Source organism: Desmodus rotundus, chromosome 12, assembly GCF_022682495.2.
Source record: "Desmodus rotundus isolate HL8 chromosome 12, HLdesRot8A.1, whole genome shotgun sequence".
Taxonomy (NCBI): Eukaryota; Metazoa; Chordata; class Mammalia; order Chiroptera; family Phyllostomidae; genus Desmodus; species Desmodus rotundus.
In genome coordinates, this window is record NC_071398.1 from 70,056,815 (window position 1) to 70,063,266 (window position 6,452).

Consider the following 6,452-nt stretch of genomic DNA (forward strand, 5'->3'; position numbering starts at 1 on the left):
ATTTTAGGATTTCTTGATATATTCTGAATATAATGCTTTATCTATAATACATTCATATATGTGTGTTTATATATATGAAACTGTGTGTGTATGTAAAATTCTCCCAGGCTGCGTCTTTGTGTCTTTTAATAGTATCTTTTGTTGAACAGAGTTCTTAGTTTTAATGCAGTCAAATTTATTAATTTTTTTCTAAATGGCACTTTTGTGCTTTTTAGAAAATCTTTGCCTACTCCAAGGTCAGTAAAACATTCTTCTGTCTTTTCTTCAAAAATCACATATTGTTTTAACATTCCAGTTCGTATCTACAACTTATCAGGGAGTTAAGGTATATCTGTTCCATTTGAATGTCCATTTTACTTGTCATTTATTGAAAAATATTCTTTTTCATTTGTAATGCCATTTTTTTGCAATAAGTAGGTGATTGTGTGTGTATGACTCTATTAGGCTATAATAGAGTCTTTTAATAACAGTCTTTTAATACATAAACATGGCGAATGTCTTCATTTGTTAGTTCTTTAGTTTCTTTCAATGTTGTTTTATATTTTTAGTATAAATTTCTCATAAATCTTTCATTAAATTTAGCTGATGTGATTGATGCTATATTTTTGATTTATTTTTCCCCCTATCATTACTGAGATATGATTGACATATAATATTGTGTAAGTTCAAGGTGTACAGTGTGGTGATTTGATAAACTTATATAATGTGGAATGTTTGTCTCTATTTTTATTGAGGTTAAACAAACAAAAAGCACCAACCTTCAGTACAGCCCAGTGAATTTTTATATACATATGTACCCAAGGAGCCACCACCCACAGACTGAGAATATCCCAGAACCCCAGAAAACTCCATCAGGTTCCCTCTAGTCAGCACTCTCCTCAAGGACAATCATTATTCTGACTGTCATAAAGGAGCAGATTTGCCCCTGGCTTTACAATTTTAAACTCTCAATCTGGTATGTTCCCAAGGTCCCTCTTCCTGTCAGGTTGCAAAATCCAATCATTATTCCAGTCTGCTTTTCAGAAACTTTCTGCTTAGGTTTTTAGTACCTTGATGTGAACATTTCCTAAATTAACTATATTGTCATTTACTTGAAGTCCTCAAAAGCAACCACCAGCTCTTTCGATTTCTCTCCCGGTGGCAAGACTCTTTCATGGTGAAAAGCCTAGGTCTTCCTCCTTCTGTTCATGCCCAGGATCCACAAATGATCCAGGGGTATACAAAAGTTTCAGCTTACCTCTGAAGTTCTCCTCTCTCTGGAGTTGTAGAGTCCCCAGGTAATTTATAAATTTATTCTAGATTGTACTAAACTATGGGTTTACCACAAGCTATCCCATTTCACTCAGAAGCAGAAGTTTTTCCTTCAGTATTTGGAAAAGCCAGTTCTGCAGTTGGGAAATATTAAAAACAGTAAGACCTTTAGGTTTCAAGGATTCATACTTTAGTAGGGGAAACAAACACATAAAGGTGAATTATTATGCAAAAACATATACATAATTCATAAAAACTACAATAATTATCTTACTTAATAAGAAATTTGTACAAAGTGTGACGAGAACTTATCATACGTTTCAGTTCTTTCTAATATGTTAAGTGAGGTACCATGGAAATATTTGAACCAGACCTTTAAGACTAAGAAGATCTTTGAGAGAGCAAAGTGGAGAGATGATATTCTATGCCCAAGGAGCAGCATTAACAAAAAACAGAGGTCTCAAAATTGAATGATATATCTGGGGAAAAGTGAATTATCTGGTGCTGTAGGACTGTGGTATGATCTAGGTCTTGTAGGTAACTGACAAAACCAATGGTAAAACTGAACACATTCTGTAGATGCCATAACTGGAACAACCATTCCCTGCATAGGAAAATGACTGTGACTTCCAAAGGCAGACTGAGACTCAGAACAGACTGTCCCAGGATAGCTCTGGAACCAGCACAGCGGAGCAGGTGGTTAAACTTATACAAAGCTTGCTAGTAAGATGGGTGAGTGAATAAGTAAGGGAATGAGTGTGAGTTAATGAGTAAATGAATGGATGATAAATAAGCAAAAATAGAAAAATTCATTTTCAAACCAGGCTCATCAAGAAAAAAGAAAGAAGACCCAAATAAATGAAATCAAAAATTAAAAGGAAGTAACAACAGACACCATATAAATACAAAGAATTTAAAAAAATTGTAAAAAACTATATGACAAAAAATTGGACAATCTGGACAAAATGACTAAATCCTAGAGACATTCAATCTTCCAAAACTGAATCAGAAAGAATCAAAAATATGAACAGACTGATTAGAACTAATTAAATTGAAGCAAAAAACAAACAGAAACCCCAACAAATAAAAGCCCTGGATTAGATGGGTCACAGGTGGATTTTGCCAAACATTCTGAGAAGGACTAACACCTCTCCTTCTCAAACTATTTCAAAAAATTCAAGATGAGTGAAAACTGCCAAGCTCATTTTATAAGGCCAGCATTATCCTAATTCCAAAATCAGATAAAGGCACTACAAAAAAAGAAAATTATAGGCCACTATCCATCATGCACATATATATTAAAATCCTCAACAAAATATTAGCACATCAAATACATCAAAAATCATATACCATGATCAAGTGGGATTTATTCCAGGAATGCAAGGTTGGTACGACAATCACAAGTCAGTAAATGTGATATACCACATAAACAAAATGAAGGAAAAACACCATATGATCATATCAATAGATGCAGAAACAGCATTTGATAAAATCCAGCACCCTTTTATGATAAAAACTCTTAGCAAAGTGGGAATAGAGGGCACATACCTCAACATAATAAAGGCCATATCTGACAAACCTACAGCTAACATCATACTCAATGGGCAAAACTAAGAGCATTTCTCTTAAGACTGAGAACAAGACAGGGGTGGTCACTTTCATCACTCTTATTCAACATAGTACTGGAAGTCCTAGCCACAACAAGTAGACAAGAAAAAGAAATAAAAGGCATGTAAATTGGAAAGAAAGAAGTAAAAGTGTCATTATTTGCAGATGGCATGATACTGTATATAGAGAACCCTAAAGATTCCACCAAAAAACTACTAGAACTGATAAATGAATTCAGTAAAGTAGCAGGATACAAAGTAAATATCCAGTTATCAGTTGAATTTTTATACACCAATAATGAACTATCAGAAAGTGACACTAAGAAAACAATCCATTTACAACTGCATCAAAATATAGAATACTTAGGAATAAATTCAACCAAGGATGTAAAAGACTTGTACTCAGAAAATTATAAAACAGTGAAGAAAGAAATTGAAGAAGATACAAATACCATATTTTGCCATGTATAATGTGCTCCCATGTATAGTGTGCACCCATGTTTTTGGCTCCAACTTTCAGGGGAAAAAAAACTCTTTTGTTTTAATTTTTAAATTCAATTATTTATTCTTTTATATTATAGAAACAAAACTGATTATCATATTCTTGGGTATTATTTTATGTATAGATATTGTTATTGCTTTCTAGAGCTATACTTTTAACACCTAAGCATAAATAAAATAATTAAAAACATTTACATAGACATGGAATTAGTACTACCCATGTATAATGTGCCTCCTTATTTTTCCCTAAAAAAAAGTGTGCATTATACATGGCAAAATATGGTAAGTGGAAGCATATACCATGTTCACAAATAGGAAAAATTAACATCATTAAAATGTCCATACTACCCAAAACAATATAAATTCAATACAATTCCCATAAGATATGGAACAATTCCAAAAACTTATAGGAATAAAAGACTGCATAGCCACAGAAATCTTGAGAAAGAAGAACAAAGTTAGAGGAATCATGCTACTTAATATCAAACTATACTACAAGGCCATAGTAATCGAAACAGCATGGTATTGGCATAAAAACAGACATAAATCAGTGAAACATAAACAAACCCACAAAAGGGAACTGCCTTTTGACCCAGCAATTCCACTGCTGGGATTATACCCTAAGAGACCTGAAACACCACTCCAAAAGAACCTATGCACCCCAATGTTCATAGCAGCACAATTTATAATAGCCAAGTACTGGAACCAACCTAAGTGCCCATCAGCAAATGAGTGGATCCAAAAACTATGGTACATTTACACAATGGAATTCTATGCAGCAGAGAGAAAGAAGGAGCTTATACCCTTTGCAATGGCATGGATGGAACTGGAGAGCATTATGCTAAGTGAAATAAGCCAGGTGGTGAGGGAAAAATACTGTATGATCTCACTTTTAACTGGAACATAATCAGCAGACAAAAAAAGCAAACAAAATATAACCAAAGATATTGAAGTTAAGAACAATCTAACAATAGCCAGAGGGGAGGGGGGAAGGGGTAGTGGGGAGAAGGGTTTTCAGGAACTACTATAAAGGACACATAGACAAAACCAAGGGTGAGGGTGGAAGTGGGGGAGGGAGGTGGGTTTGGCTGGGATGGAGTACAGAGATAGGGAGAAAATGCAGACAACTGTAATTGAACAACAATAAAATAATTTAAAAATTGAAAAAATAATACATACAATTAAAAAAAAAAAGAAACAAACCCACAGCTTTATGGCTAATTAACATGTCACAAAGGGGACAAAAACATACAATGGGGTAAAGATAGTCTATTCAATAAAAGGTGTTGGGAGATTTGGACAGATAGATGCAAAAAAAAAAATGAAACTAGACCACTTTCTTATACCCTATACCAGAATAAACTCAAAGTGTATTAAAGACTTGAATGTTAGGCTTGAGCCCATAAAAATTCTAGAATTTAGGCAGTAAAATCTCAAACAATTCTCATAGCAATATTTTTTTCTGTTACATCGTTTTGGCAAAGGAAACAAAAGAAAAACAAATATGAGTGCATCAAATTAAAAAGTTTTTGCACAGCAAAGGAAACCATCAACAAAATGAAAAGACAACCCATTGAACGGGAGAATATATTCTCCCATGATACATCTGATAAGGGCTTAATATCCAAAATTTATAAAGAACTTATAACTCAAAAAAGCAAACAATCCAATTAAAAACTGGGCAAAGGACCTAAATAGACACTTCTCCAAAGAAGACAAACATTTGGCCAATAGACATATGAAAAGATGCTCAACATCACTAGTCATGAGAGAAATGAAAATTAAAAGTACAATGAAATACACCTCATACTTGTCAGAATGGCTATCATCAATAATCAACAAACAGCAAGTGTTGGGGAGGTTGTGGAAAAAAGTGAACACTTATGCACCGTGGGTGGGAATGAAGACTGGTGCAGGCATTGTGGAAGTATCTTAAAAAAATTAAAAATGAAAACTTCCTATGACCCAGTGATTCCATTTCTGGAAATGTATTTGAAGGAATGTGAAACATTAATTCAAAAGAATATATATGCCCTTAAGTTCACTGCAGCATTATTTACAGTAGCTAAGATTTGGAAGCAGCCCAAATGTCCATCAGCAAATAAAGCAATAAAAAAGCTGTGGTACATTTGCAAAGTGGAATACTACTCGGCTGTAAAAAAGAAGGAAATCTTACTTTTTGTAACAGCATGGATGGACCTGGAGAGTATTATGCTAAGTGAAATAAGTCAATCAGAGAAAGACAAATACCATATGATTTCACTTATATGTGGATTATAATAAAAAAATATACAAACAAACAAAATAAAAACAGACTCATAGATACAGAGAACAGGCTGACAGGTATCATAGGGGAGGGGGGTTGAGGGGCTGGGTGAAAAGGTGTAGGGATTAAGCAAAAAGCCCCTCATAGACACAGACAACAATATTATGGGGATTGCTAGAGGGAAAGGGGGTAGGGACAGGTAGAAAAAGGTAAAGAGATAAATGGTGATGGAAGGAGACCTGATTTTGGGTGGTGATAGTTTAGAATTGTACACTTGAAACCTGTATAAATTTATTAATCAATATCACCCCAATAAATTCAATAAAAAGTTTTAAAGCACAAAAACTCTAAATTTAAAAAATTATTTTCATGTTTGCAGAAGTGCTTTGTAGTACTCTTACATCACTTAACTTTTGTCTAATTTTTCAGAAAGACAACTTCTGAGAGGGAAAAACCACATTCATCAGGTAGGCTGGGTGCTTTTAATGGCAAGAGCTAAACTTTTCCTTCCTTTATCCTTCCCTAGATATGATTACTTACATGAGTCTCCCAGACCTTTGTCAGCTAGTCCCTGGGCTTTTTCTCCCCCTTCTTTACTTGAGATGCATCAGTATCTGACCTTCTTGTTATTAGTTATTGGAGAATGACTCTGTACAGTAGGATGCTTTCCTGGGCACATGTGTGCTCAAACACTCACTTCCCCCAAATACCACCTCTGAACCATTTAATGGATCACAGACTGGAGCCATGAAACAGACAATGACATGAAGCACAAATTTATTAGGGGAGGAAATAAGACAGAAGCTGAGGGAGGGGGAGCCAGGGAA